Below are 24,513 nucleotides of genomic sequence, written 5' to 3'. Positions count from 1 at the left end.
TTCATACTGATCATTGTGTTATTGGTTAAAACTCTGTTGAATAGCAAAACCTCCCTCCCCCAAAGGCTCAAAAAGATAAAAAGGCATTAATTCAAGGGAGGCTGTTATTGCTTTTAATTCCGACATGTTTCTGAGAAATCCACTTAAACATTTGTGGCAACAGTGGAAAATCTTTAAGCAGACAAATAAAAATTTTCTTCTCATTGTGTATGGAGCAGTCAAATTGCACCCAGTATTGTAAAATGAAAGTGCTTTGTTGCTAGGCAATTCCTTGAATCATCCCAAATCGGGTTTTAACCACAGTGATGAAAGTGTGACCCCCTTAATTTGTTTTTTTTGTTTGTTTTTTCAGTAGAACAGTTTGTGCCTGAGCCACAAAATATACAAACTGGTTACATCAGAAGAGAATTTTGTGTAGCAATAAATCTTACCCCAATGCTTACTAATATTTAATGATATGCATAATGATTGCTATAATGCATGGAAATCAGATATAGGTGGTATTAAGCTGAGGCAATGGTTGAACTTGGCATTATGTTAACATTGCAGATAAAAGTCTCTCTGGAAGAAAAAAGAATAGGAAGAAGAGCTGAACTGCTTCTAGATTCTTAGTACAAATTATGGGTCTCCTTGATTTAAGAAGCGGTGTCACTGTTGGCCTCTGTTTCCAAGGAGCATATTGAAGGAGGCAACATTCCATTGTTAATTTGTTAAAGGTTAATTCCATAATTGGTAGTTGTATCTGATAATGAAACTCACACCTTTCATGTTATTTAAAAACAAAGTAAACAGATGCATAATCATACTCCATTCAAGAGGAATAAAGGTGATTCTAACTGAAGTATTACTAGTAGATGACTATTTATGAAGTTTTCATTTTCTCCACTATCGCTCTGCAAAATTCATGCATTTACCTGAGGAGGTAGATATGGACATTCAACTAAACAAGTAAAGAGATAAACATTAGGGCAGCCTTCGATCTTTAAACTAAGCACAAAACCCTTATAAATTTATAGTGTAATATAGCTCTTTCTATTTCTGTATCTTCAACAAGCCATTGATGGATCAGAAATCTGAGTTTGTTGAGATTTTTCTTAGTGACAGTACAAATGAAACCATGTGGGCCTTTTTGCGGTTTTCCTAAAAACACAGTTAAGCATTCAGACAGGCTCTCACATTGGCTTTTGGCTGGATTTGGGTTTTAACTCCTAATGTCTATGAGCAATAAAGGAAAACTAGAGCAGAACATTTCTGAGGATATTAGGGGATTTAGTGAACAAGATTAGCATTTAAGAGAAGATGGGGCAAAAGGAGCGAAAATGAAGTTTCCTGTGCTTTTCCCTATGAGAAGTACCCTTGTAACTATGCATGTATCTTAATTAAAGTCGCATATTCATGTTTTACATTTTCAGTTGGACTTGTATAATTAAAACTGCATCACATCTGATGTATTTATAATTACAACCAAATGGTTATGTTAATGTTTATCTACTCCACGCTGAAAACCCACAAAAACGTGAACATTTCTCTAAATTGCTTCTTACTAGAAATTCAACCTCCAGATATAAAAGCTCAATGATCATGGGTCTTGAAAGTAAAATATCTTTGAGATCAATAGTCATGGCTTTAAATGAGACATCCAAAAAATCCTGATGCTTACGAAGGCACTAACCCAAACTGCTTTTAAGAGATAATCTAGAGGAGAAAAAGAAAATGAATCACAGGTCTAATTAAGGTCTTATAGGAGATTTCTCACTAACTTAAAGGAATTAACAGGAGACAATCATATCTCCTCAGGCTATAAGCATTGAGCTTTAAATCCCCAAATCTTTCCATTAAAAAAAAAAAAAAAAAAAAAAAAAACTTCATACAAGATTAGTCCTTTCTCTTCTGAACGTAAAAACCATGACCAAGTTGAATGCCCCTTATTAAATCTTTACTGAGAAACCCTTTCTAACTTTTTCCAATAAAACAATCACAAAAACGAAAGCACTGCAGAATCTAAAGGTTTGTGCTGGAATAGTAACACTTGACTTTGGACCTTAGGATTGGCTGTTTGTGGGTATTTCAGGCAGGAGATCACCTGGGCAAACACTCAGCCCTTAAATAGTATTCTGGGGTGAACTGTGTCCCCCACCACACAATACAGAATGTGGAAGTCCTAATCCCTAGGATCTCAGACTGTATTTGGAAAGAGGATCATTAAAATGTAATTAGTTAAACTAAGATGAAGTCATGCTAGGGAGTTCCCGCTGTGGCTCAGCGGTAACGAACCGACTGGCATATATAAAGATGTGGGTTCAATCCCTGGCCCTGGTCAGTGGGTTAAGGATTCGGCACTGCGGTGAGCTGCGGCGTAGGTTGCAAATGCAACTGAAATCCAAATTTTCTGTGGCTGTGGTGTAGGCCAACAGCTGCAGCTCTGATTTGAATCCTAGCCTGGGAGCTTCAGTGTGCCGTGGGTTCGGCCCTAAAAAGACAAAAAATAAAATAAAAGAGAAGAGAAGAAAAACACAGCCTGAATCTAAGAGAAACTGCATAAAAGCTTTACCCAAGGGTCCTATGTGATATATTCTAAAATGTGGGGTGATTCTGGAAGCCTTCCTCTCACATGTAAAAGATTCTTCAGCACTAACAGACTGTCAGGCTGTTTAAAGTTCCCTTCTTTTCAGGTAACAAAACAGACTAAAGATGAGACCTAAGAAGAGCTTAAGAGTTGCTTACAGTCAAATACATGAAAAAGGTCACTTTTAGTGCTCATTACGTCTTCAAGCGAACTTCGCTTCGCTCTCAGAGAATCTTACACTCTTTGGCGTGGAAGAGACAAAGTCCTTAAACAAAAATGATCGCAACTCTCACTATCCAGAGCCTCCCAACCCTGGTCTAAAACACCAAATTTTATCCTCAACAGCACATAACTCTCACTATTCCTGTATCTAAACCAGAGCCTCCCAACCCTGGTCTAAAACACCAAATTTTATCCTCAATAGCACAGTGATTACGACAGACAGAGAAATACTGAAATCTTACAGGTTTATTGAACATTCACTACTATTTAAAGAGGGCCTCCTTCCCTTGGTTGGAAGCCCAAGAGGCGTGAACACGGCCAATCCATGGGTAAGATTTGGCGTGGGTTAGGGGCCTGCTTCCGGTTTATCAATTGGAAGAAGGACTACTGTGGACGCAGGCAAGTTCTCCAGGAGTGAGTTGTAGGGAGAGGACCTATGGAATTTAAGGAGCTGAACACTGAGTCCCTGAAACCTCTCCATGGCCATACGCCTCTTGAAAAACATATTCCAGTAGAAACCACTTCGATAAACCCCCTTGAGCTTCCACCAAGAAGCTCCACTATTGGGCAGTAAATCACAGGAGACTGAGAATAATGGGATAGAACAGAAGAACAAAGCTAGGCAAGAATGGGGCCAATGAAGGGGTTTGGGGGTGCTCTCAGTTGGCTGAGGGCAGCGGTGAGCTGCGCGTGCCAAGGCTCCTAGGAGCTGGAAGATGGGTCTACCGGCTTCCGAAAAGGGACTAGGAGGGATCCCAGTGGCACCCACTGCATCCCTGTTCCCCGGGGCTAAGGGCTGAGGATGCAAACATGAGACCCAGCCCTTCCAGGTACACTCAAGGGACATAGACCTATAGATAAATAATTCCTCTTAAGACTTTTTTTTTCTTTTCTTTTTTTTCTTGGTGTTCTTTCTGCCTTGCTCTTTGCAAAGAGGGAGTACGTCTTTTGTTGTACTCGGTAAACATTTGTGTGCACACCATTAGCCAGCCACTCTGCTCAGGGCCAGAGAAGGATTCTAAGGGAATGCAGGTATAAGAAGGGGTTAAGGCAGCATCCTTGTCTCCAGTGGTCCTGACCATCCCCCACCTGGCAAAGTGCACATGCCTCACCAATATTTACTAACACTTGTTTACCTGCTCACTAATTTCTCTGCGTATTTTTATTGTGGTAAAAAAACATATACATGACATAAAATTTACCTTTTAACCACCTTTAGGTATATGATACTTGCTTACTCCTTCCGAAAGCAGTGCTCTCTTCTACCAAGAGCTGAACCTATCATGGTAATAGCAGTCAGATGACCCTGCCTTTGATTTTGGGGGGGGAAAAATCCCTTCGGCTCTGGAGATGTTACTGCAAAACGAGTTTTCCGCAGTGCTACCAGTTATGACTTTGGGTACAAATGTCTCAGACATTCAGAGTGTCCATGTGCAGAAGGGAAAAATTAAATTGCCCTTCACCGGCCTAACAACACTGGCACAGCATCTTGATCCTCCAATCTCCACACATGCTATCATCACAATGGACAGGGGTTCTGTTTGCTGAGAGAATATAAATAATTAAAATCCTGCAGGGAGCAGATTTTTATTTACAGGGCTCCATTGCCATTCTTGTACCTGGTGGGAGTATGGCAAAATTACACGAGTTTATTAAAAAACAAAAATTGATGGTTCCAGCTCCATTCCTCTACCCCATGGAATGAGATCAAATAGCGGCTGCACAGACACGAGAGCTGTCAGTGTTTAAAGAGCTATCACCGGAACGAGGAGGGAAGCTAACCAGCATTTGGTGGAATGAGTTCTCAGATGCACAAGCTCCCCATTGCGCCCAGCGCTTCCTGGACATCACCACATCTCGGAGTTCAGATGCTCACGCTAGGAAATGTTGCCAAGCCCCACCTTAGCCCTTGCTGGATGCTCTGTTTCATCATTCCCTCTTTATTTATGACCCCCCCACACACATTTCTTAAGATAAAAGCTTACACTGCAGAAACAGTCTAAAGCATACCCCCTACATACAAACTGATCTCCAGATTACCAGTGAAATTGCTGTCTTTGTATACTTATAGACTGACGTGATAACTGAAAATAACTTCCATTAGCACTATAAAAACTCCAGCTGATACCAAATGAATTTCATTTGATACCAGCAGAGAAAAATATTGGCTACTGAGATATTCTTTGTTCATGGTTATTTACAGTTAGCTAGAAGCCATGTACAATTCAGCCAACCAGAAGGTGCCAGATGATTTTCCTCACTCGAGGACCTTGTGTGGAAGGTCTCCCACAAAAGACTGGCTCACCTTTATTTATTGAAACATGGGGACCACTCGCTGCACCTGGTCCACCACAATACCTGGAAATGCCAGCCATCTGATCCTCCGGCATAAGAAAGATGTAAACAGGGGTTGGGAGATGTGTAGTCCCTGGACTCAGACACCTTCCCTCCCCATCTTCACCCATCACCACTCTGTTTTGTAAATTTTGGAAAGAGTCAACCACACGATCAGAACATCCCCCCAAACTGTGCTTTGGGGCTCTTTTAAAATGTAAATGTTTCAAATTAACATGTACCACCACTAAGAATTAAGGGTCAACATATGTTATGCTCCCTTTGGAACTTTTACTTTTTAAAGAATCTTGACAAACACCACTGAGGTCCCCATTTTATACCCTCCCTCTCCAGGTGAAACCGTTATCTTGAAGGTGTCCACTCAAGAGGCTATACTTTTAACACATGTGCATGTATCAAACAATTTTACAAGCCTTTAAATAATATATGTACTTAACTTTTAACAATCTGTCTTCTTCAACATTATGGATTGTTAGGTGCTTTGTTGTAAATATACATGCAGTGTATCATTTAAACAATTTTAAGTATACAATTCAGTGATATGAGTCACATTCACAATGTTGTGTGACCACTGCCAGTGACTATTTCCCAAACTTTTTTATCATCCCAAAGAGAAGTTCTGTACCAATTAAATAATAATTCTCCATTTCTTCTAACCCCCCCCCGCCCCCGGCTCCTGATCACCATCATTCTTCTACCCATGAATTTGCCTGTTACAAGTAATTACCTAAGTAGAATCATACGATAATTATCCTCTAGTTCTGGCTTATTTCCCTTAGCATATCGAGAGTAAATTTTCGTTTGTTTCTGGTTTGTTTTTGGGTTTTTTTTTTTTGGCCACATCCAAAGGCATGTAGAAATTTCCCAGCCAGGGATAGAACCTGCACCATAGCAGTGACAACGCCAGATCTTTTAACAAACAGGCCACCAGAGAACTCTTCAACAGTATTTTTTTTTTTCTTTCTATGTCTGTACCTGTGTCATATGGAAGTTCCTGGGCTAGGAGTCAAATAGGAGCTGCAGCTGCTAGCCTATACCACAGCCACAGCAATGCTGGGATCTGAGCCACATCTGCAATTTATTCAGCAGCTTGCAGAAATGCTGCATCCTTAACCCAATGAGTGAGGCCAGGGATTGAACCCACATCCTCACAGACACTATGTCAGGGGTTCTTAACCTGAGGATCCACAATGGGAACCCTCAACAGTATGGTTTTGATTGACAGCACGTACTGACACATACTGATCTAGGTCATTCATCTTAAATATTGTATAGTGTTCCAGTATATTACAGGCAATAATTTATATCTATAACTTGAGAGACAGACATTTATGTTTCAAAGTTTTTGCTTAACAGAAGCAAAGTCCAGTGATTCACTGGAAGTGGAAATGTGGATGAGTGCAACTTCAGCGTTACCGGACAGCTGCCAGATTGCCCTCTATTGTCACTGAACCAATTTACAATCCCACTGCGGTGGATCCAAGGCCCTGCTTCCCCAAGTCCCTTCCTGCACTGACAGCTTTTCATTTAATTTTTGACAATCTGATGGGTGTAAAATGGTATGTCAACTTTTTTAAAATTGTCATTTTCTTAATTAGCAGTGAAGCTGAGCATCTTTTCAAATTTATTAACCATTTCATATGTTCCTTTTCATTTGAAATGCCCGCTCATAACCTCTGTGCTCTTTTAGGTTATAATTTGCTTTTTTATTGATTTTTAGAGGAGAATGATATACACATTCATAGAGATACTCAGATAATATAGGTATTCTGTGTAATAGTCATTTGAATGCCATATAAACTTCAGATAACTTTATTAAACATACTTCTTATTTCTTTGTTTTCTAGTTCACTAGTTTCTGACTCTGTCTTTATTACATTTGCCCTCCTACTCTGGTTTACTCTGTTTTTCTTTATCCATTTTCTTGATTTGGACACTTTTTTTCCGATCTTTCTTGTTTTCTAGTTCGTGCATGTAAGGCTACAAGTTTCTCCCTAAGTAAATGCTTCAGCTCACCCACAATCATTGGTAGGCCGTGCTTTAAGTCCAAATATTTTGTAATTTCCTTGTTGCTGAATCCTTCCTTGTTAGTTCCTTCGGTAGGGGCCTGGAGGCAGTCCACCTTCCTGTCCTGTGTAGGTCTGAGTGTATCTTGATTTTGCCTTAACTCGGGGATGAGCAGGATGATGCATGTTCCCCCCCATCCTCCTAGAGACGGGCCTAGGGCACCTCTTGCTGCTGTGGGCAACCAGCTGTCAATCCAGGTGCCACGTCTGAGTCATCAGGTTCCCCTCTCAGGTCAGGTATAAGATGTCCTTTTTGTCTTTGATTCTTTAGAGCTTAATTTTGATGCATCTGGGGTGATTTTTTCACTACCCTGTCAGGACATGAGTGTTCCTTAAATCTGAGAATTTGTATTTTTCCTCAGTATGGACTGCTCTTCACCACTATGTCTCTCTTCCAGTCTTTGCATTTTAAGGTAGTACATTGGAGATAGGTCAAAGGAAATGAATGATGCTGAAAGTTAACTGCAATGAGTTTACTTGCATTTAAAAAAAAAAACAAACAAATTATAAGTAGAATGTAATTTTATACTGTGACATATCAACCATAATACTAACAAGATGGCATACTCATAACAAGATCTGAGGAGGTTTATTTAGAAAAGGTTTGTTTACAAAAGCCTGGGCCAGGAGGAGGTGAACCACAGGAAAAGCATGGTAGCCTGGGTTAAATAACCAGAGCTCTTACCACACCCAGGCCAAAAGGATGAATGAAGAAAGCAGGTGCCTGCACCTGGAAGGATTGAGAAGTCACCTTGATACAAGCAATGACCTTTGATCAAGGGGCAGAGCCAGCCTGAGGTGACTTCACAGGAAGGAAGCCAGGGGGTTAAAAATGAACTCATTCTTCTGTTCCCTCCAGTGTCCCTCCAGGGCTAACATCTCAGCCCCAAGTGGCAGCCAGAGGACAAGGAAGGCCTTGACATTGTTCTTTATAGGTCAGCTGTCCAGGCAGAGAGCGTGTGCTTAGAAGAGGACAGATCTGGAGAAACAGGTGGAAATGTGCACTATGTATTTACATTCTCTCCTGAAAGCAGATAAGCCTCCCAATAGATATTTGAAAGTGTCTACTTTCCATGAACCTGTAATCATGGAAATTAAAAGCAAATTGGTACATTTTAATTCTATACTCCGGAGCACATATGAACTCAATTCATACTTTATCATTTAAAAAAGATATCAGAAATGATGTGCTTGGTTGGACCAATTCTCCACTGAGCTCAGCCAGCTGTTTCTGAGAAGACATCAAGAGACCCTTAGACCTTTTGCAGAATAGCAGTTTCTCTCCATGAACTTGCCTCCGAAATTTAGGGCCATTCTCCCAATCACTCATAGTATGAATAGGCCCTTTCTTCGGCTTTCATCTTCCAGTCATGATAGGTACGTGAGCAATTTCTGTTGACTAAATTAATGGACAGCTGTAAAACTCCTGACATTCTTTTCACTCTTTCTTCCCATGAGTCACCCCTGATACCCCAGAATTTCCAGCATAGCCATGGAGGAAGTGAAATCCAAGGAACCACAGAAACATGTTAATTTATAAGATACTTTAGTTATTACTGTGGATGAAAGAAAGGAATTAGGGACTAGTAAACTATAAATTTCCCAAGAAGGGGACAATTTTGGTTTACTCTTAGATTTCCCATTCTCAAAAAGGGTGGTATCATTCTCCTCCCCAAATGTTCTTAACTAGTTAATTGACTTAGGTGTCAAATGGCCTCAAAGAACCTGATGTAAGAGCCTCAGGCACCTGAAATTAATAACCAAAAGATGAAGAAGGAGCTGCCTTCTTCGCATTATTTCCCCAAAATTTATTTTAATGATACTCTGGAAACTCTGATTCTGAGAGTATGCAATTTGTTCAGTTCCCTAAAGTCAGAAAATAACCATGTAATTTCTCCAGAAAAGTAATCCGTACTTCCAAATCTGGACATACTTAATGAACTATCTGAAGCTATAAAATAAAAAGGCACCCTGAATTGGTAGAGGAATTGTGCAAAACTGACTCAATATCTCACCTAAAACGTGAAGAGATTGCAAAGTGACTGGTGTACTGGGCTAAGCTGAAGGAGGATCTTCTCCAAACCTGTCTAGAGGATTTCTACCCTGAACTATTTGCTTGTACAGGCTCTGAGTACATTTGCACGGCACTCTTTTAGATGCAGTAAGAAACAAATAAGAAATATTCCCCGTCCTCAAGGAGCTAACATCCAGGTGGTGAGCCAAAACCTCCAGAAAGAGAGCACTAATGTAGGCGAGACATCTGGTGGCAGGTGGTAAACACCGCATGCAGAAGCCACTCCACAGGGAGAGCCCTGCTGGGGAGGGGGCAGTGGCCAGGCATCTAACCAGGGGCAGAGTTGAGGTGGAAGCCATGGACTCAGGGGTAAGCACGGCACTCTGGGAAGCTGAGGAGGAAACCACTTGATGGGAGCATGAGATGTTGGAGAGCAGCAAAGAAAAAAAAAAAAACTGTCTACACACATTGAGACCTGGCAGAAGTAAGTAAGCCATGGACTGGGGGAAATACCTACAACATATACATCAAACAAAAGACTTATTTCTCAAATATATCAAATGTATCAGGAACTCCTACAACTCAATACTAAAAAGACAAACAATCCAATTTATTTCAACAGACAAAAGGCTTGAACAAGCACATCATGTGACAAATGTATATACAAATAGCCAATGGTCTATGAAAAAAAAATAGTTACATCATTTTCATGAAGGAAATGCAAATTAAAAGAAAAATGAAATGTCCCTTAGCATCCACAGAATGCCTAAGATGACTGACTGAATAACAAGTGTTGATAAATGTCGTGAAGCAACTGGAATCCTCATGCATTGCTGATGGGAACAGAAAACAGCAAAACCAATTTGGAAAACACTTTGGCTATTTCTTATAAAATTAAACGCACACTTACCTTGTAGCTTAGCTACTCTACTCCCGGGCATTTACCCCTAAAAAACTGGAAAACATCTGTTCAGAAGAAGACATACATAAATATTTATGGTGAACTTATTAATAATAACCTAAAACTGGAAAAACTCAAATTTCCATCAACAGGAGACTGGGTAGTGGGAATACATCTACACACTAGAATATACACAGTAAAAAATGAACAAATCCTTGCATGATATAGATGAATCTCAAAAATATTACACTGAGAAAAAGAAGTCCAGAGTTGGCAGATACTGATAGTATTCAATAGTTCAGTGACGTCCCAGGGGCTGTGGGCTCCCACTGTCTTTCTGCTCCACTACCCTTACCACTCTGACTTTCCTTCTCATGGTCACAAGGGAGCTGCTACAGCTCTAGACATCACGTTCATCTCAAAGGCAGGAGAAAAAGGAGAAGGGCGGCGCCAGCTCCATCTATGGGCTTCATAGCAGACTTCAACCGGGCAGCTCTCTTCTCTGGCTTTCATGTTTTACCAGAACTAGGTCACATGGCAGCCCCTATGAAAGCCCAAAAAGAGAACTGTCCATCTTAAGTTACACCAACTTCGATTTCTTTTCTTAGAGGGAGGCCATATTATCATCCAGAGCAAAAGCAGAGCTCCTTCAGAAAGACAGACAGGAGGACTGCACCTCCCACCAACAACCAGCAGCGTCGGCCATACAACTTCAAAGTCGAAACAAATCAATCTAAGTCCTTTGGGCCTGGGACTAGGAAGTGACAATGAGATCAGACAGCCTAAGCCACATCACAGGCACCCGCAAGGAGTCAGGGCACTTCCTCTCAAGCAGACACTAAGAACTTCATTCAATACAGTGAAAGAGAGCCGTCACGTCACCAAAGACGATATTACAAAATAGCTGCAGAGTAATGAGAAGCAAGGATCAAGATGTGGCATTAAGAAGCAGGTTACATTAAGGAATTTAAAAGAAAAAACAAGGGTGTATTAGTTAGTGCAGACTACCATAACAAAATGCCACCGACGGGGCAGCTTCAACAACACAAATGTATTTCTTACAGATCTGGAGGCGCCAGCACATTTCTTGGTGAGGACTCTCTTCCTGGCATGCAAACAGCTGCCTTCTTTCTGCATCCACCCATGGCAGAGAGAGAACTCTGAGAATCTCTTCCTCTTCTGATAAGGGCACCAGCTCTATGGGATTAGGGCCCCACCCAAACGACCCCCTTTAACTTTTATCACCTCCTCATAGACCCTTTCTCCAATTACAGTCACACTGGAGGTTAGGGCTTCAACACATGATTCTGAGCAGGGGACAGAACCATCCAGGCCATAACAAAGGGTGAACCATGAACTATTTAGGGGAAATGTCCCATATCAAATGATCACATGACCATGGCCATCAGGAAGTTTCTCCAGGTGGAACACCTAACTCTGCTGAGAGGAAAGCTGTCACAGCAGCACTTGGGATGGAATAAACCCCAAGTTTCTGTTTTCCCACTAGAATCCACAGGCTCCGGTTGAGAGATGGCCCATTCATTTCAAATGCTTGGGATGCTCATCTCTGCATAACCAGCCTGCTCTACCCTACACAGCAGAGCTCCCAACGGCTGCCTAGAGCAGATGCATTGTTTACAAACAAAATACACTGGCTGGCATATAGCAGCTGTGATTAACTTAATGACTAAGTGCTGCTTTAAGATGGCACATATCTGAAACCCACATATCTTTCATGCTATTATTTGGTGCGGTAAATGTTTAGACAGCTGGTGGAGGTTTGCCCTGACACTGGCATTAAAATGCACACTTGAAGAGTGCACCACGCACTCCTGGCAACTGAGATCCTTTCTCCTCTTTCATGGAGGAGAGACCCAGATCTGCAGTTCCGAGGCAAAGCCGTCCGAGCTCAACCCTCTGTGCTGAGCCATCGTTCATGTTTCAAACAATGAAAAGAATATAACCACTCCTTCCATCTTTGCTTCATAAGAGGATGGACACATTTTAGCTGAAACGGATTTCATAATCTTCTAATCCAGTGGTGTCCAACCTCCCTTTAGCAGTAGAACCCTGTTTTCAAGTGAAGTAGTCTGCAAAACCCCAGTAATTACAAGAGAGAAAAGCAACACTGCCGGGCTAAAACACAAATGCAGGTGATTCTCACAGCCCCCCAAGGAGGCCCTATGTGTCCTCCCAATACCCTAGATCTCAAAAGAGCCTGGTTTGCAAAGTATTTCTCTGGTCTCTTTCTGAGGCTCCTTGAGCCTCTTTTGATTCCTTATACATTGTGGGAAAGAGAATTGGGCCCTTCCTGTCAATCTTCAGAATCAGGAGCCTAGCAGGGAAGATGAGGCAAGAGAATTTAGACTGAAAATTTCCCATTACCTCTTAGCTGAAATCAGCCATGAACTCTATGTGCTAAAACAGTTGGGAGGAAAAGTAGGGCCTATCTCTCCCAGGAAGGAGATGAACATAAAAAATAATAAAACTAAAATATGTATGGGTGGATTCAAGGCTTAGATGGGGCAGGTGTGAATCCAGGTTCAAATCTCCGTTGAATGGGAGCAGGAGTAAGAGGTCTGAGGCCTTATTTACTGGTCGTCTGCCCATCCCCACTCAGGAAGAGTGGAGGCTCGGAGGCACCTCAACCCAAGGCTAAGTCTCTACAGAACACACTGGGAAACCCTTCCCAATGCCCACTATAATGGGTACAGTAAACTACCAGTAAGAAATAATGCTTCTGGAGTTCCTATCGTGGCTCAGCAGTTAACAAACCCAACCAGCATCCATGAGCATGCGGGTTTGATCCCTGGCCTCGCTTAGTGGGTTTAGGATCCGGCGTTGCTATGAGCTGTGGTGTAGGCTGCAGATGCAGCTCGGATCGTGCATTGCTATGGCTCTGGCACAGGCCGGCGGCTACAGCTCCGATTCAACCCCTAGCCTGGGAACCACCATATGCCACAGGTGTGGGTGCAGCCCTAAAGAGACGAAAAGACAAAAAATAAATTAAACTAAATTAAATTAAAAAAGAAATAATGCTTCTAAGTGGAGCCATCCAACAGAGCAAGCAGGCCACAAACCAAGTTGGCCTTAGGGTTCTCCACTCCTTCTGCTCCCTCGCCTCCTCCCAAACACGAAAGACTCTCTTGCTGAGGAGAAAAGCTACCTAGTGAACCCACTTACACCAAAGTTTGGGGGAATCATTAAGAAATCTCCCTGCCCTGCTGCTCTCCAGGAAACAGCTTATTGTAAGCAACACCCCCTTCGCCATACGACACAGGCAAGGCACATGGATACCCCCTTGTTCGCCTGTGACAAGGCCAGATGCAGACCAGCCCATTGCCACTCTTTGCCTCATAAGGAATTAGATGAGCTGTTTGTCCACATTGACCAAGCAGAATAAAATATCCATTAATATGAACAGATCAAACTTTAGTCCAGCTTCTCTCCTTCCTTTAGGTTCCTGAACTGGGACCTACCTCCGGGCTGAGTCGACATACAGCCCCTCCTTAAAGGTCCCTCCCCAAACCGGGCTGACTTCAGGGGAAAGCATTCTCTGATCTACGGCCCTGTCACACCACTTTCATTGTTCATCCCACCTGCCCACACGGGATTCCTTCCAGCCTGTTCACTCCTCTCTATAAAAGAAAAGCCTTTTCCGCCTGACCCTGGAGAAGCTTGAAGAGCTCACAGCCAGACTTCTCTTATTGAAACAGCTCCCATTTCTCCCTGTTGCAATGATCCTTCCAATAAAGTCTCTCTTTCATTTATCTGGATTTGTTTTATTGGGCACGACATGTCGCCCTTGGCCAAGGCATCACTTTCCCTCCTCAGATACCACACTGAACTTCAAATTACCCTAGCCCCTTCCCTTCCAGCCACCACGTTTCATGTTCCACACTCTGCTCACAAGACTCCACTCAGCATGACCCTGCCCACCTCTCCGGTCACATCTCCCTCTGATCTTCCCCTCTGTTAAATACATCCCTTCCAGTCCTCTTCATTAGCCCCTCAGCCTAAATCAATAACGCACTGGGTAACGGCAAAGAGAGGGGCGTGCAATGTGCTGGCGCTCCTGACCCCTGTAAACTGCCGACTTCTAGAGAACCAATGGTAGGGGATCCTTCTCTAATCAAGAACAAGGTCAAGATATGAACCGAGACTTTTATTTCTGGTGGAATGGCCAAGTAGGCACACTGAACAACTCTCCCAAGTGGAAGCACTTTAGAAAAGGCTAAAACTTGAGAAATGCGTCTTTAAATAAGTTGACACTAGGGAAAGAATCCACAATGGCCAAAAATAAAGTAAAGGCGAGAACAGCGGCAGACAAGAAAGCATCAAGTATCAACTGTTCGCTTCTAATAGTCTCTGCTGACCCCTGACCTACTGTGTTTACATTCTGATAATTGCAGGTGTTAGAAGATGCAAGAGGTGATGAAGCCGAGGACTCACTAAGAACGGGGGAGGCCGAGAGGAGTCTCGCCACATAAACCGAGACACCAAAGAACTACACCTTGATGGTAAAGGAGAGGAGAAACAAACTGGCCAATCAGAAGACATCAAGGATGTGTGTGTCTTGACACAAGCTTAAGAGGGAAAACATTTCCTGAGAATTTTTTTTTCTTTTTATGGCTGCACCTGAGGCACATGAAAGTTCCTAGGCTAGGGATTAATTCAGAGCTACAGCTGCAGCTAGCCTATGCCACAGCCACAGCAACATCAGATTCAAGCCACATCTGTGACCTATACTGCAGCTTGCAGCAACACTGGATCCTTAACCCACTGAATGAGGTCAGGGATTGAACCCACAACCTCAGGAACACTATGTCAGGTCCTTAGCCCAGAGGCACAATGGGGAACTCCTCCCCTGAGAATTTATAACCAAAAACTACCCTCTAGTAAATCTAAGATCAAATTCATAATAATCGAGAGTACATTAAAGAAGCTCTAATTCATTTTCAAGGTTGATGGTCCCAGGTTGTCAATACCTGCAATAAATAAACTCGGATCCACTCCAAAGAAAGCAGGGCTCCTTGGAAAATGCTGATTCTAGGGCTGGGGCAGGGATTATATAGGTAGACCTTGAGCATATTTTAGTAAGATAAGGAAGTGCTAGAAATCTCCAAATGATAATGTCGTATCAAAGGGACAGAGAAACCAGCCTGAAAGATTCCCAAAACCAAGGTTGGAACAATTTGAGCGACAAAACAGGGGAAGGTAGTCCTGGATTGTACACCCAGCCAGATTTATACAAATGATTGAATAAATAAATAAAAGGAGAGTGGAGCATAACCGCCCATTTCTCGAGAGTCAGCTGCACATAGCGACTTCCTTCCAAAGAACACAGTATGGAAAGGAAGCAAAGCAGACTGATTAGCTTACAGTCGAAAAACCTGACGAGGATGCCCTGCACCAGGGAATCAAAGTTAACAGCAACAGCGGTGACGCACATTGATGACTTGCCCCCAATACGATGTGATGAGAATGGCATTTCATCTCTCTGGTCTTCCTCCTAGAACCCCAGAACCCCAGTCTAATCATGAGAAAAACGTCAGACAAATTCCAGGTGAAGGATATTCAACAAAGTTGGAACAGACAAGCAATCAACAAGTGAGATCCCAAAGAGCCACTGTGTGTAGTTAGCATCACAGGCCAGCAGCACACACCACTTTAAGTTTCCAGGGCTGCAGGCCAAAGCCAGCCCCAAAGGGTGCCCGAGAGAAACTGGAGAACTAGCAGGGAAAGTTCTGGATCCTGGTGTGATGAAAGCAGCTGGCCAGCAAGAAGTTCTCAGTGGGTACCTGGTTCCAACCGGTGAACTGAGGCTTCTGCTCTTTTCCACTGGTCAGAACCAGCTCAAGACGCAGTCAGGACTAAAGTCACAGATGAAGGACATCTGAGAATTGAGCTGGGATGGGGAGGAAGACTAGCAATCAGCCTTTGGCGAGATGGATGGGGCAGTTGTTTTAACATCCCGGAGGAGGAACTTTTTTTTGAAACAGTACATCAAAAAAATATTTTAAAGAACGTATACGTGTGTGTGTGTGTGTGTGTGTGAGAGAGAGAGAGAGAGAGAGAGAGAGAGAGAGAGAGAGAGAGAGGGAGAGAGAGAGAGAGAGAGAAACTGGGTCACTTTGCTGTATGGCAGAAAATTGACAGAACACTGTAAACCAACTATAATGGACAAAATAAAAACCTTTAAAAAAAAAAAAGAAAATACTTTAGAAGACAGTGGAGGTGGCTTGAACCTCCTCCCTCCCAAGTACAGGAAGTACTGAGGACGCCTCCCACCCCAGTCCTGGCCCTTAGGAGCCTTACAGATTGGGAGACCATTGCACCAATTTCAAAGTAAGCCACCGCTCTCCAAATGACTTCTGATGCACGGAAATGCCCATAATAGTGAAAGTCTCCACTGACGCCCGTAATTTTTCCCATCTCCACCTGCCATGTCCTCTGCAAAAATTCAGAAGTATTGATGAAGACACTTTCTCATTTTAACATGATATATATAAGTTTTAGGTCTAAAAATAATGATACAACTACTATTGTGTTTAAATATTAATACTTCAAAAGATCAACCCAAAGACCACCTGGAGGGTGTGCCCTCTGAATGCCTGGATAATATTTATTTCTAATACATTTCTAAATGTTTTATATATTTAGCATTTTTAATATTTATAATAATTATTGATAACTGCAGTGAGCTCGTGCTTTTATGTGTTCTTTCGTTTCATTAGCACATTTTATGAACACGCTTTCATTTACCCATTACATCTCTGGGGTGGTTTAATTATTGTTTCCTATTTATTGACAAGGAAGCCGATCTCCAGAGACACCGACTGACGTGCCCAAGGTCACACAACCAGAAAGGTCAAGGCTGCGTCTAGATCCCAGTTCTCTGACTCCATAGTTGATGCCGTGCTCCTCTATACCACGCAGCAGGACCTCCACTCTTCCAGAATCTCTATCGCAAAGAAACCAATGTCGGGTTCTGTGCCCACCCTAAGCCGACGTGGTCCAAGACGGACTTTTTAGGGGGGTGCGGGGAACACTTATATAAAGTCCTATGGGGCAGATGTGGTTAAAATACAAATATGATGTGTAAGCCGTAGGGGATTTCTGTGGAGCCTCAGAGAAAAAAGAGTATCCTCACTTTCAATTGTGGCACATTCACTCTGTGATCATGAGTTTCTGGTCTGATGTGTCATTCCTTTTTAATCTCCTAATAAATCAGAATGTCGCGTGCCACAAAAGCTGTGAAATTCCAAGCCGGCCATGGAAATACAACTCCTGATGCATGTCGAAAGAAATTGGTCAAATCCAGCAGAACTTCTTCCAAGGGAAGCTTTGCATTTTTCAGGCCATTGTTTTCCCTCTATATCAACTGCGTTGCACATAACATTCTAGGTTAAATGGTTACTTTCACTCATATTCATCAAAGTAGCACCATTTATCTATCTGTGCATAATTTTGGGTAAACGAAATTACTCTAAGACTCTTTCTACTTGAGAGTCTCTATGAGATAAACTGTGAAATCTGTCGTTTTTTCCATGACTATACCATAAAAATCTATTGTCTTTCTCCATGGTTTCCTTCTTTCCTTCCAACTTTATAGATAAGATGGACTTTTCCTAGAAATATCAATGGAGTTACATCAGTAGCATAATTCATAATTTCATATCTTTGGCTAAAGAAAAAGGCTAGAATGGGGGTATGAGGATATTTCCCCTCCAGTTAAGGCAGGTGGGCTGAGGATGAGGGAGAGAGATCATTGATCTACAAGATACACACTCAGATTCAAACTCAGATGTTTTTACAAAATTCTAGAAGCCACTGCCCAATGAATATCAAATGGTTCAGGGCACCAGCCTGAGGGTGCCTTCTCCTCAATGCTGCATTCTGATTACAATGACCCATATCTCAGGGAATTATACAGATCTATTCACATTGATGTTTGTGCCTTATTGCAGAAATTCCGGCACAGACATGTCCCTTCGCCTGAAAAGCAATCCCACAGCTTTCAATGACCAGAAGGTAATGATTTTGAGATGAGAATCTAAGTCTCTTTGTAAATATTGTGATCCACGCTGGGGGTAAACTGCCATTTTTCCCATATCTTTCATTTACTCAATATTTTAAACCAATGAGAATCTTCATTCCCATTGCCACTGAACATGAGCTCATGACTTTTATTTACAAAAAAAAAAAAAAAAAGGAGATTTCCGTTCAATTTCGCAGGGGTCGAGAAAAGGAGGACCAGCAGGGTAAAGCGGTTTCCAAAGTCAGGACTCAAGCTCGGATGAGGAATAGCTCCTCGTGCACGTAAATCGTTTGTCTGCTGATACTCTCATTACTCACTGTACCCAGAAGATCCTCAAAATGATGTCAATCTCCAGAGCGGTGGAAAACACAGCAGAGTCAATTCCCAGGTGAACACAAGACACTGTCTCACTCCCTTCTAACTCCACAATTAAGGCAGCTGTGGCCCAGGCTGGAGGGAGGGGGTTTTCTGGCAGCTTCTTTGGCTGGGAGGAACTCTAGGTCTTCCCCAACCAGAGGATTCTGGAGTCACCGCAGGGCTGTCCCAGGTCCTCGGACACCTTGTTAAGGGAGTTTGGGTAACAGCTGGGATAAGCATACACCCCAGGTTCCTGGGCGACCTTAGGGGACATCTGTTGACCTTGCACAGTCATTAAGATTACCCCTTTCGTTTTCAAAAGTGAATACTGGCAAATATTTGGACATTTTATATAGCCACCCTACTGATGAGGGAAACCCTCTTTCTATCTGGGTCTATTCTACACGGGATTCAAATTCCTTAAACTGTTATGAGAAACCAGAAAAGTCAACCACTGCAACTAAGACAAAAATGAAATTCTCTGCTTCGTGCATTCAACAAAGATTTGTAAGACACAGTACTTACTTAGCCTTATAGTGAATATGAAGATGTGTAAGACTATGGTTGTTGCCCTTTTCATGAGGTTAACAAAATTTATCCCAGCTCGTAAGACCTCACTGTTTCATGTCTGTCCTTCCTGTCTCTTCCAAAGCCCAAACTCCTGTGAGCTTATTTTTACTATTAGAGTCTGGAAACTTCATATTTCTACTCATGTGACCTGATCTTTGCTACTCCCATCTTGTTCTTCCTCTAAGGGGACCCCAAGGATTCTGTCTCCTGGCAGGCAAATCATGGTGTCATCCTCTCCCCTTGAGTCTTGGCTGGACTTACCTACTCACGTCGAAGGAAAAGAATATGGCAGAAATCACTGGATACCCCTTGTGATAGTAGCTTACAAGAAGATGCTTCTATCCTGGGTACCCTCTCTTGCTCTCCTTTGCTCATTCTGAGGGAGCCAGCTTCCCTGTGGAGAGGTCCCTGTGGCATGAAACTGAGGGAGTTCTTTGGTCAAGAGCCAGCAAGTAACCTAGGCCCCCACTCAGTTCAGTAGCCCTCGAGAAACCGAGAGACCCTGCCAACTACCCCACGAGTGATCTTGGAAGCAGATCTCCTTCAGGTCAAATCCTCACTTGAGTCTGTTGCTCCAGCTGACACCTAGACAACAGCTTCTGGAGAGACCTAGAGGCAGAGACACCAGCTAAGCTGCACCCAGATTCCTGACCCACAGAAATTACAAGACAGTAAGTGTTCATTGATCTAGCAATAGAAACGAACACACTTGACCTTGTCTCACCCTACAGTGAAGACCCAGTCTTCTCACTATGCCGGCACTGACCTTATTCTCACTCTTGGCAGAGGCTAGTAAACAGGCAGACCCAGTTCTACTCTGTCCTTCAAAAAGACTGGAGATGACCAAGAAAACAGTAGACTAGTGACCACAGCCTTTCCCTGCTTCTCGCAGGCCCAAGATTCTGGTGCCAATTCCTGGGACTTGCCCAGTCTTTAGGGCTAATGGAACCATGTAGCAACTGCCTGGACCACCTTTGAGGGTCCTTCTCTTTCGTATTTCACCTTCATAAAAAAAAACTGCATTGTAAGCTCATCTTCTTTGTTCTTTGTAGTATTATAAGGCAGACTGATGGCTAATTATCTAGCAAGATCAATCCAGAGAATTCCATATTCAATCCCAGAAGCTTTCTAATCCTTTTTCATGAAGGCAAATAAATAGCTGAGACACTTGAACATTTCTCTGGCGCTATGGTAAAAACAAAACCAAGTGTGTTAGAAAGATGCCACTGGTTCCATTCAGGGGTTCATGTTTAAAAAAAAAAAATAAGTACATAAGTCCAAGTGCATATATAACAAGGAGAAAACAGTGAACAGCAAAGAGACAGCACCTCCAGAAGAGCACAGGCTAGAAGGTGTAGGTGTTGAGGCCGTGTGACGTTTTCGGGCTTGCGGGTTTCATACGAAAAGACGCGATTGGCTTCTGCAAGGAACATTACATCTTGTCCTCCTAAGAGAACAATTCCCAAGCACGCAAAAGTGTTTCTGCACCCATTAACACTTCATTCTGAAAAGCCTGACTATGACAGAGGGAAAAGCTGAAATCTCATCTCACCCCGAGCGCAGCCTACTTTGTTGGAGGTCCAAAACCAGAGATTTCTCTTTACAAGAGGACAAGGAGTACAGCTTTTCTATTCTTAGGTAAGAGCAGAATCACACAGGGGCAGAAGATTTCCTTTGGGGAAATGAATATCTTTTACCTAACAGCCATAAACAACGAAATACTCTGTCTGGTCCCATTCCCCATGCAAAGCCCAGGCACGGAGCCACTGCAAGCCAACAGCAAGAAGACTCAAGACATGGTAGAAAATAGGTTTTTTTTTCCTTTGCACTGCATCCTGGTGGGATGAGTAAGGCCACTCTGTCCTCACCAAAAGAACTGCAGTCACTAAGTGTCTTGTGTTTTAAGAATACAGAAGGTGACCAAGTAAGCTGCATAACCCTCAGCTTGACTGTCTAGAACGCCTGTCCAGTGGGCAGGGCAAAGCTGAGACAGCACCATTAGGATGTTTTATGACACAAATGAGCCCTCATGGCCATGTTTTGCAAGACGTGGAAAGAGCATTGGCAGAACAGGATCTGAGCCTCGGGATGTTTCAAAGTTCTGAACTTAAGAAATTGAGGAAAGAAGCAACATGAAATCTCCATCCTGGGAGCCCATCACTGGTCTCAGAGATTTAGACTTAGAACTCTGTGTCTGAAAAGGTCAGCAGGACCAACAAACATGGACTTGGTCTGCCTTTAATGGATTCACTTACCCCCTCCCCATCCCCTCAGCTAAGGCTTATCTGTCCTCCTAGGTCATTCTTTACCTCTGTGCCCTTGAATTCCCCATCTCAAACACACACACACACACACAAAATCCCAAGCCTGTCCCAGATTTTTTATTCTTTGCATTCAAACCCAATCAATATAAAACCTGCCCTCTGTAGAGCTGGTCACACAAAAGCCTCAGTGGACCGGCCTTCACGTATAATTTATACCAGGTGCTGTGAAGAGTATGAGTCATGGCTTCCAATTCCCAACCACCCAATTAAGCTGCCATTTTTATCCAATTAATCTCTAAATAGATTTTTGTGACAGGAAGGAGCAGTGGCTCAGATAAACCAACCACCTTAAGTCTATGTTTCTCACATATCCCTTAGCACACGGAAGCCAAGGGGAGCCATGGCTCCATGCAACAGCCATTGCCATCAGGTGACACTTCCAAGTTTAGCCTTAAATCAGGCCAACTCAAACTGTGACTTGGCTGCCAGTTAGAAGGATTCAAAGGAAGGCCACGTCCTGAAAATACACAGGACTGCAACCTTTCAGAGAAACAAACTGACTGCATGTCATAATGGGCTGAACTGTGTCCCTTCTAGAACTCATACCTTGGAGTCCTTACCCCGCACCTCAGAATGTGACTGTGTTTGGAGGCAGGTCTTTGTACAGGTCATTAGGGTGGACCCTAATCAACATGACCGGCATCCTTCTGAGAAGAGGAAATCTGGACACAGACATCACACAGAGTGAAGATGCTGTGAAGACACGGGGAGAAGAAACACCTTCTCCCTGAACCTGAGGGGGTTCAGGGGGAGGAGACCCTTTCCTTACAACCCTCAGAAGGAACCAACCCTGCCAATACCTGGATTTCAGACTTCTGGCCTCCAGATTTGTGAGATGATACATTTCTGTTGTTTAAACCACCAAGTCTTGCTACTTCGTGATGGCAGCCCCAGCAAACTAATACAACATCCATTTCCACATTAGGCATCAGCATGATTCCCGGATCCTGGGGATTAGATAAAGCTTGGCTGGAATTACAATGCCACCCCTACCTCCTTGTGTGACCCCTGGCCAAGGAACCTCACCTTTTTGAGACAAGTTTCTTCATCTATAAAATGTGGATAATAATATCTATCTCATAGAGCTGTTTTGAGGATTAAAGAAGATAATGCACACGAAATGCTTGGGCACATGTCAAGTGCTCAATGACAGTGACTCAGTATTGATGGGTGCACAAGTCTTTGACCTTGACAGAACATGAATATAAACAGCAATGACATTAAGAAAATAATCCCTCCGGATGCTGGAAATGTCAATCTTTGTAGTTTATAAGCAGCTCAACATCAAGGGAACATGAGTCATCCTGAGTTGAAGGTATCTTGGATGAATTATGAATAGTTCTGCTGACAGTCTCACAAGTTAAATATGATACTTTCAGGAATAAGCTGATACAATGGAGTCAATGCATTTTTACAACATTCCCAAGAGATGCTGAAAACCGAGAGATGGATCAGCCTTTAATTGCAAAACTGTTTAGGTACTAAACCGAATCCAGTCACTGTGACTTAGTGGATTGTGGTTTACAACCTACTGGATGAAATAAGATTGCTCCTCAGTGTTCTCTACCAAAATTAGGAGAATTCTCTAGCCCCTTGGAGGATACATTCTCACCCCCACCTTTTGCTTTACCTTACGGATATTCTGATGTTGCCCTCCTTTTACACTTTACCCAGTGCAGTCAGGAAACAAGATAATCAAAAGACAGGAGTAAATGTCATTACAGGAAAAGGAAATGCCAAGACACAAACTTCCTCCAAGTGGTGAGTGGGCCAGCGTCCTGGTGTTCATCACCCGATCTTGGGTTGTTTTATTACTTCCATCAAAGAGCTTAAGACTAAGCCTAGCACAGTCTGTGCTCACACTGGTATTTCTGGGTAGAGGCTGTGTTAGCTGATGGGTTCAAACTCTCCCTCTTCTGGTCCCTAGAGAAATATGGTTCTCCCTCTCTCTTTATGTTCCTTCAACTCATTAATTCACCAAAATATATGATCACTTCTTTAGTCAGGTAGGGCCAGGATCTGCTATCAGAAGAAACAACGCCAAAAATCTCGTGTCTTGATAAAACTGACATTTTTGTTCTCCCCCTTACAAAGTCTTGCGTATCTTTAAAATAACTGCCTACCACATGGCAACTCAGAGACCCAGGCTGCCTCCACCAGTGAAGCAGAAGTCTTCCTCAGCTTCCATGTAAAGGGAAAACCTACTGGGGTGGCTTTCACTGACAGCTAAATGCTTTGACCCCAAAATGGCATATGTAATTATTGCTTGCAACTCACTGGCTAGAACTAATTATGTGAACTCCCAGCTGCCAGAGGGGCTGGGAATACAGTGGTGCACATGGAATATTTGGGGAGCATTACTGTCTCTGCTACAACTGCCCACTAGACTCTAGACCTGCAGTGTTATATGGTAGCCAATATGCTAGCTAAATATGGCCGCCACTAGCCACATATGACTATTGGGTACTTGTACTGTGGCTGATCCCAATTGAGATACATACATACTAGGTTTCAAAAGCTTAGTGTGATAAAAATGCAAAGCATCTCATTTGTAATTTTATATGAGTTATATGCTTGAATGACAGTATTTTTATATATTGGGTTAAATACAAATATAACGTATTATTAAAATGAACTTCACGTGTTTCTTTTTACTTTTTAAATGTGGTACTAGAAAATTTTAAATTACAGATATGGACCTCATTACACTTCTATTGAACAGCACTGTTCTAGACGCTACTCCAAGCTCTGGGGATGGAGAATAACAAAGCCCTGTCTCTGCAGACCCGAGGCATTGAGCAGCACTTAACCCTCCTCCCAGTGTTCTGCTTTCTCATGACTCAACCTGGATCATAACTGGCTTCCCTTCACGGGGCTGCAGGGAGGACTAAATGAAGTCGTGCATGTGAAGCACTGTCTTGGGCACCTCGTGACCATTGATAATTCTCAGTCCTTTTCCTGTTGCATTTCTTGCCTCTAGACAAAACACCAAAACCCGCTTCTCCTTTTTTCCATTTTAAGCTATTCTAGTGGTTATCCCAACCTTGTAACTCAACTATACTCGAATAAAACTTATTTTTAGAAAATCGGAATGGGC

The 24,513-nt window shown here is 42.8% G+C and overlaps 1 protein-coding gene across 6 annotated transcripts in view; it reads right to left on the bottom strand.

Moving 5' to 3' along the window:
• Positions 1 to 24,513, bottom strand: part of LOC102165696 (uncharacterized) — a 207,226-nt gene that overhangs the window by 94,909 nt on the left and 87,804 nt on the right. The gene's annotated exons all lie outside the window — the stretch shown is intronic.

The sequence above is a fragment of the Sus scrofa genome, chromosome 11, assembly GCF_054392235.1.
Source record: "Sus scrofa isolate SSC_HxYL_T2T_F1_AM1 chromosome 11, Sscrofa_HxYL_maternal_Yorkshire_Landrace_v2.0, whole genome shotgun sequence".
Lineage (NCBI taxonomy): Eukaryota > Metazoa > Chordata > Mammalia > Artiodactyla > Suidae > Sus > Sus scrofa.
Note: the sequence above shows the minus strand (reverse complement) of the source record. Positions and strands in the feature narration are given on the sequence as shown.